Source organism: Gymnoscopelus braueri, assembly GCF_963280865.1.
Source record: "Gymnoscopelus braueri genome assembly, chromosome: 12".
NCBI lineage: Eukaryota > Metazoa > Chordata > Actinopteri > Myctophiformes > Myctophidae > Gymnoscopelus > Gymnoscopelus braueri.
Window position 1 is genome coordinate 51529197 of NC_137614.1, and position 9112 is coordinate 51538308.

Genomic DNA, 9112 nt, shown 5'->3' on the forward strand with positions numbered 1-9112 from the left:
TAGGGTGTTCCACATTTGTGTGGCATAGCAGGAGAACACATTTAATCCCTTGTTTGTGCCAAATCTGGGTTGAATGTGATTAGTGGAGCTCCCTCTGGTGTTGTGATAGTGGACGTCATTGACCTTTGTGAAGTAGTTTGACAGGTACATGAGTGTCTTTGTGGTGTAGTGTATCTTGTAGACCAGGACCATTGCAAGTTACTGTACTCTGTCCTCTACCCTGAGCCATCCCAGTGTGAGCAGGGGTTAAATGAGTTGTAGATGTGAGGCCAAGAAGTAGCCTTACCAGTTTGTTTTAGGATGTCTGGAGCCTTGTTTTTAAGGCCTTTGTGGTGCTATGGTACCATGAGGTGCATGCATAGTCGAAGTGACTTTGGATGAGTGCTCCTGTTAGAGTCCTCCATGTATTCTTACTGACCAGTTGTTAGTCTCAGGTAAATAGTAAAATAAATGGTGCGTTTATATAGCGCTTTTATCCAAAGCGCTTTACATTGATTGTGCCATTCACCCATTCACACACACATTCATACACCGATGGCGGAGGAAACCATGCAAGGCACCAACCTGCTCATCGGGAGCAATTTGGGGTTCAGCGTCTTGCTCAAGGACACTTCGACACTAACTCTGGGGGAGCGCCCCAGCCCAGGATCGAACTTGGAACCTTGCAGTTTCCAGTTCACTCTACCCCTGAGCCACTGCCGCCCGTAAATAGTAACTCTATTCAACTGTTTCCTAGGCTTTCCACTTCCTGTGTGTTTTCCACTTCCTGTCGATTTGATCCAATGAAATCCAATGAAACTGGTCAGATGACTAATGATATCCAATGAAATCCGACAGGAAGTGGAAAACACACAGCATAGGAAACAGGTGAATAAGTAATAATCGGTAACACTTTCTATGAAGGTCGCCTCTATAATGCTTTATAAGCTCATTTATAACGTATTATAATGCCCTTATAAGGTATTATAATGCATTATAAATGAGCTTATAAAGCATTATAGAGGCGGCCTTCATAGAAAGTGTTACCTAATAATCTAATCTAATAAGGCTAAAAGCCCTACACTCAGCCTATAGAGGCTGCTAGGTCAGATTCAGAAATAAAGTAAAGTTTAAATTTCATGATGGTTATTGCACTCATACGTATGCCCGTGCCTGTTTAAATAACAGATGCCTAAAGGACATTTTAATGGATGTTTGTATGAACTCTTCTGAACCGTGCACCAGGTAAAGAAACTACTTGTTGACACTTAGGTTTGGCTCACATTTTCTTATGTTTGCCGAGCCAAGTTCATCCATCTACTGACCTGGTGGTGGCGCTCTGTCCATTCAGACATCTCAGACAGGTGGTGGTGTCTAGTCTCACGTCAGAGATCAGAGGACCCCCTTGAAAACAAGATGCTGCATCTCAAGGGGCTTATCCTGTAAGATAAAATCTCTGCCTGGGGGTTTGAAACTTCACTTGATAGCTTGGAGCTCAGCTCCCAGGGTCAGGGTCTTATGGTGAACACTTCACAGTTTTAAAAGAAATGGCAAAACTTAGCAAATTAATGTACAAGCTATAGGCTAGTACCTAAATATTTGACCACTGTGCCATCCATCCAGCCCCCAGACTGGAACAGCTTATAGATCTGCTATTTTCTATAATTCTTTCAAAAGATCACCACACTCCTTGTCTCTCCCTGTCGCAGACGAAACTCAATCCACAAGTTTCCTAGGGCGTCGTGGGCATCACTTCCTGTCGATTTGATCCCTGATACCTGATCAAATCGACAGGAAGTGATGCCCACAATGCCAGAGGAAACGTGTGGATAGGTTTGCCTTGTTAGCTGACACAGCAAAAAAAAAAGCTGTGTAATGCATATACTGACTCAGCTGTCTTAAGACTAGGTCCACTGTACCGGTCACAGCAGAAGTGAACATAGATATATATAAAGGCTAGATGACTCACCCGCGCTGCTGGCCAATGGAGTACGACGTTGCCACATGGCGGCCATCTTGAAACAGTCATTCATAACATTATGTCTATGGTGCATATACTTTAAAATAACCATAGCGTGCTCAATTTTCATCCGATTTTCAAACGGTTTGGTGTTTTGTAAACACCAAAGATGTAATAAAATTATAAAATTATAAAATAAAATAAAAAATAAAAAAACATGATTATAATTATAAGTATGCAGTATCATAACTACATCTTTGGTGTTTACAACACACCAAACCGTTTGAAAATCGGATGAAAATTGAGCACGCTATGGTTATTTCAAAGTATATGCACCATAGACATAATGTTATGAATGACTGTTTCAAGATGGCCGCGGTTGAGCTACGCTTGCTCCGTCCCCTTGAGCCATCTAGCCTTTATATATATCTATGGAAGTGAATGATCTCTCACGCAAAAAAAAGGGGGGTTTTGCCCCCTGGGTATCAGACATTTAAGTGAAATGTAGCCTGGTATTACCGGATTGCCACTGTGGCTTTAACACATTTTAGATGGAAAAAAGCAACAGAGGTTGTTCTGTTTTGATAAATGATGAGTCCCCGAAAAGACTCGCTGTGGATTCCGGCCGGTCACATTTGATTACAGTACAAAACAGAGACCGCGTTACATTGCCACCACAAAAAGTATTGGTAAAGTAGTTGCAGACAATAAAAAATATCTTAAATATTAAGACATGAGGATAGATCTGTGGTTTAGAAATGAAGCATTTATTTACAGCATAAGTTACAACTACCATACCTATGAAATAGAGGTAACACTTGATACCACTTTTTGTAAAGTTAAAATGTCTTTTTTCCTGCACCTCCCTGTATGTAAAGAGGAAGTTTCCCCTGAAGAGAAGAGGAGCCCCAGTCTGGTCCAGGAGGAACCAGAGCCTCCACACATTAAAGAGGAGCAGGAGGAGCTACTTCAAAGACCAGAAGAGGTTGATAGGCCAATGCTGACATTGCTAGCAGTGAAAAGTGAAGGTGATGATGGTGAAAACAGAGACACAGAGCCTGTAGCCAGCACCTCAACTGAACACATGAAAACACAAGCTGATGTAGAGGACTGTGGAACATCACATCCAACTAGTGATGACCAGCTCCTCTCTTCACACTGTTCTGAATCTGACATCACTGAAGACAGTGATGAGTGGGAGCCCAGTGTAGATCAGTCACATTTAAACACACTGAAGTCACACAAGACACAACATGTGGAAGGACAGAGATTGTCTTTGAGCAACAAGATGTCCCAGGACCTGAAATCATCGAAAGAAACTCACTCCATACAGAGTCACACAGGGAAGAAAAGATTTAGTTGTACAGTGTGTTGCAAAAGGTTTAATCTTAAGGGAACTCTAAAGACGCACATGAGGACTCATACAGGGGAAATGCCCTTTACTTGTGAAGTTTGTAGGGAAGGCTTTAGATACTTGTCTGAACTAAAAACACACACGAGGGCCCACACAGGAGAAAAGCCATTTACTTGTTCTGTTTGTAACAAGGGCTTTCGTCAGAGCGGTCATGTAAAATTACACATGAGGACTCATACAGGGGAAAAGCCCTTTACTTGTAATGTTTGTAGCAAAAGATTTATAAAATTGAGGAATCTAAAAAGACACATGATTACTCATACAGGGGAAAAGCCATTCACTTGTTCAGTTTGTAACAAAGGCTCTCGTCACAACGCTGATCTAAAAAGACACATGATGACTCATACAGGGGAAAAGCCGTTTACTTGTATAGTTTGTGGCCAAGGCTGTATTCATAAGGGTGAACTAAACATACACATGAGGACTCATACAGGAGAAAAGCCCTTTACTTGTAATGTTTGTAGCAAAGGATTTATACAATTGAGTCATCTAAAAAGCCACATGATGATCCATACAGGGGAAAAGCCATTCACTTGTTCAGTTTGTAACAAAGGCTTTCATCACAACGGTCATCTAAAAACACACATGAGGACTCATACAGGGGAAAAGCCATTCACTTGCACAGTTTGTAACGAAGGTTTTCGTGCCAACAGTGGTCTACAAAGACATATGACGACTCATACAGGGGGGGAAAACCTTTAGCTGCAGTTTGTGACAAATGCTTTGAAGCTCTGTGATACTTGACCTTATAAATTATGAATGGCTTTATAATATGTTATGATTATTGTTATTACGCATTAGTATTTATGGGTTCTTATAATTATACAGTGTGGGGACAACCACGCCTAACATTTCAGCTGAGTGCAGCTGCTGTCAGCTCAGCCATTCACTGGTCTGGCACCGTTATTATGAAGCACCAACATCTCTGTTGTAATTCACATGTTCAGTTATGATAATTAAATAACATTCTGCATTCATAACAAATTCTCTAAGCTCTTCATCTTTTCAGAAACAACACCACGTTGCTACCTACATGTAGGCTATACACCATACTATGATCACTACCTACATGTAGGATATACAACATACTATGATCACTACCTACATGTAGGCTATACAACATACTATGATCAATTACACTCAAAGGTGATGATGGGCCAATACAAGGTTTGTTGATTTTAACCACTTAAACACCAGGAGAAAAGCCCTTTACTTGTAATGTTTGTAGCAAAGGATTTATACAATTGAGTCATCTAAAAAGCCACATGATGATCCATACAGGGGAAAAGCCATTCACTTGTTCAGTTTGTAACAAAGGCTTTCATCACAACGGTCATCTAAAAACACACATGAGGACTCATACAGGGGAAAAGCCATTCACTTGCACAGTTTGTAACGAAGGTTTTCGTGCCAACAGTGGTCTACAAAGACATATGACGACTCATACAGGGGGGGAAAACCTTTAGCTGCAGTTTGTGACAAATGCTTTGAAGCTCTGTGATACTTGACCTTATAAATTATGAATGGCTTTATAATATGTTATGATTATTGTTATTACGCATTAGTATTTATGGGTTCTTATAATTATACAGTGTGGGGACAACCACGCCTAACATTTCAGCTGAGTGCAGCTGCTGTCAGCTCAGCCATTCACTGGTCTGGCACCGTTATTATGAAGCACCAACATCTCTGTTGTAATTCACATGTTCAGTTATGATAATTAAATAACATTCTGCATTCATAACAAATTCTCTAAGCTCTTCATCTTTTCAGAAACAACACCACGTTGCTACCTACATGTAGGCTATACACCATACTATGATCACTACCTACATGTAGGATATACAACATACTATGATCACTACCTACATGTAGGCTATACAACATACTATGATCAATTACACTCAAAGGTGATGATGGGCCAATACAAGGTTTGTTGATTTTAACCACTTAAACACCTGTAGTGTTAGAACACTGGATTGAGTTAGCGTCTACTCCAAATCTCTTCGCCACAAATAGCAGATCTACAAGTTCACAATGTGTCGCAAATGTGAGGCATTGTTAACTTGTAGATCTGCTATTTTGCCTAATGTTTCCCCCTAGAATATGGACGCTTGGGTTCAAGTGGTTAAATCAGTAAGTGTTTAACAGGCTGTATGTTAAGGGTTAAATATGCTATTTGTTGTGGCAGCTCAGGGGGAATGGAGGCAGGCCTGACAATAAAGTAAGACCTTTGTTGATTTGTTTCTCAAATCTGATCTTTAGGACTGACTGTTCACACTGTTATTTGCAAGTGAATCAGATCAGATTTTTGTATTCAAAAACAGCCGATCTACAAGTTCACAACGCATCGCTTTGTGAACTTGTATATCGTCTATTTTCGGCAATGGACACCATTGTACAACAAAGTATAAATCCTGCTTCAGTGTCAGAATGTCCAGACTAAGACTGACTGAGGTTTGTCTGGATGTCCTTAAGATTAAATTACTGGACATAATAATGTAATAATAATAGTTTAATCTTAGACTGGAATAGACCTTTTCAATTATACATGTTATTTTTATGCAGCTCACCTCTGCATACCAATATACTCATCTCCATTGGCAACACATTGTTCTTCTATAGCCCAAAAAACTGGTCACAACTATAACATACCTTCAAATATTTTTGTTGGCATTCAGGATCAGCTGCTTCTCAAATTTGGCATCTCCCAGCCGGTTTCTCCTGGGCCTGAATGAGATGAAAGAAGAAGAAAGAAGAAGAGAAGACATTTTAACATGATTATTGTGGCAAAAATGGCAGTATACAGTATTCTGTATTAAAGGAATTATGTACTGAGGCAATCACTGAAATAATTATATATTTTTTTATATTGAAAAGTAACCACAATTAATATTTGCTGCATAGTGCTTAAGCTTCAGAATAATATCACCAAGATAGAACTATGATTGAGGCTGGATATTTACTGTACTTATTACCATAGCATAGTAATAAAGGAATATAATCACAGTTCATCCATACCTGAATATTTGACCACCGATGCTGAAGAGCCTCTCTACCGGAGCGCTTGAGGGCAGTGCATGTATTCGTCAAACCCATCTGTGGTTGGGGCATCCAAATAAGTGTCCACTTCAGTTTTGTGAGAAACCTTTCTGTTAAATCTGAAGAATGAAGATGCAGGATCTTTCTTGTTACTTTCACCACTGGACTGGGTTTGGGTCTGTTGCATCTGAGCCATCAGATCAGAGTTGGTTTGAAGTTCTCTTTTAAGCATCAATCTGTACTGCACACGTTTCTCCTCATCTTGGACCCAGTCTAGCTTGAATCTTGGCACCAGCATGGCGGACAGTATGTGCTCCCTCTTCTCCAGAAGACCTGCCAGCCTTGTGCTCAGTGACTGCAAGATGTTCTTTATGAGGGGACGACATGTTTTTTGTGTTTTTTGTTTGTTTGTTTTAATTAAAAAAGGAAAAATAGCCAATCTACAAGCTCATAACATGTCATCACATTCATTACAGCCCTCACACACACCGTACCATCACATCTCTCTCTCTCTCTCTCTCTCGCTCTCGTGCGCGCGCTCGCGTGTGTGTGTGTGTATAGGATTCAAAGTGGTTTAACTTTCTTTATCTTCAGACAGAAAACTAAACAATATAAATGTGCATTCTGATCACACAACGAATTGGTGGCCCCCCTGTAGTAACTCTGAGGACCCCCTAGGGGTCCCAGACCCCCTGTAGTAACTCTGAGGACCCCCTAGGGGTCCCAGACCCCCTGTAGTAACTCTGAGGACCCCCTAGGGGTCCCAGACCCCCTGTTGAAGACCCCTGATCTAGTGTTTAAAATGAAATGAATTAAAATGTGAAACAGATTTGAACACATCCATGATCCCCATGTAGTGTCTGCTGATGGACACTAGATGGCGTCCAAACCACAGGGTTCAGTCAGTCAATGACCTTCACTGTCACTGAAGATGTCAAATGTATTTATATATTTATATTTATTCATATAGCACATTTAAAACAGCAGCAGTTGACCCAAAGTGCTTTTAGTCCAGGCATTTTATGCAAAAATGTGGGGTCAACCTCTCACTAATTGCAACCAAACCAAACTCAGCTGATTTTGTATGACCCTACCAACAACGCTTTTTAGCCCTTTTAGTCTAGGCAGAATTCCAGAAAATGTGCTTATTTAAAGTGCTGAAGGCAAATCGTGTTCATTTAGGGCATACATGTTTTAATCCAAATCTGCTGTATTAAACAATGGCTGCTAATGCCTCAAAATTGACCATTTAAGGAGATATGTTTATGGCTTTATAATTATTTAGATCCACGTCTGAACATTGTTGGTTGAGAAATACTGTTGTGACTCAACATAATGTCCATGCACTCTGTTTTTGCTGATTCTGTTGGTTAGTTAGCCTGCAGTGTAGGTACTTCCTTGTGAACACAAACTGTTTGTATGGACGTTATATATTATACATAGGTTATGTGGCCTTTTCTACTGTTTATCATGAAGTGCCTCAATAATTTATATTTATTGTCTCCGCCAGGCCGAAAGCCATGGAGAGAGAGTATGTTTTACCCCCTGTCCGTCCGTCCGTCCGTCCGTCCGTCCGTCCGTCCGTCCATCTGTCTGCGAGCAGCTAATCTCCGGCACCGGCGCGAAACTGTGCACACACACTCCCTGGATGCCAATTCAGAACCTCTACCCCATCTTTCACAAGGGCCTGTTATAGCGCCAGTGCGATTGCGTGTGATTTCCGTGAAAATTTGCACCCACATTCCCACTAGGCAGAGGAAGAAATGCCACCCTTTTCATATTGGAATATTATAGCGCCACCAGGAGGCCACAATAACCTACATGACCTGGCGGGGACCTGTGCTCCGATGAGCACTTTTTCTAGTTGTACTTATATTGCAGGGCTGTGTAGGCCAGGGACTTATAAAAAGCAAGTCAAAGGTAAGGTACACTCAATGATCGTGTTGGGGAATCATTAGAGATGGTAGAGATCTATTGATCCAGTGGGTGTCAAAATGTTTAGTTTCAAACTTTGGTTCCATGTGTACACTCTCAGAGTTACAGACCCGTAAGGGTCCATTTGGTTCCATTTGTACGCTCTCAGAGTTACAGACCCGTAAGGGTCCATTTGGTTCTATTTGTTACACTCTCAGAGTTACAGACCTGTAAGGGTCCATTTGGTTGCTAGATTGCCATTTTACTGACTGAATTACATGTGAATAGTGAAGCTATAGACCAATCAATGACAAAGTCTCACATCCACCCAACAATGAATCAGGCTAACTGTAGCCATAGCTAACTAATAGTCTATTTGATTTATATTATGTTCAACCAGCTCAGTGGACTGTGGTTTGAGTGTCCGCCCTGGGACTGGGTGGTCGGGATTTGATCCCCGGCCGGGTCGTACCAAAAACTGTAATAAACGGACCCGGTGGCTCCCTGCTTGGCACTCAGCACCAAGGTTTGGATTTGTAACTCAAATCTTTACTTCTGGAGGGTCCCTGGAACTAAATATTTTGAGATGGGGCTCGGCGGCCAAATCCATTATAATGTTGGGTGGTCCTCTAACCCTAAATCCATTATAATGTTGGGTGGTCCTCCACATGAAAAGGTATTATAGCAACACAAGTGTTTCAGAAAACTGTTAGGGTTTAGAAGACATTTGTAGAATCCCCAGAATATATACATTCAAAGATTTGCACAAATGTTCACGTTTTTTCCCCAAAAATAGCAGATCT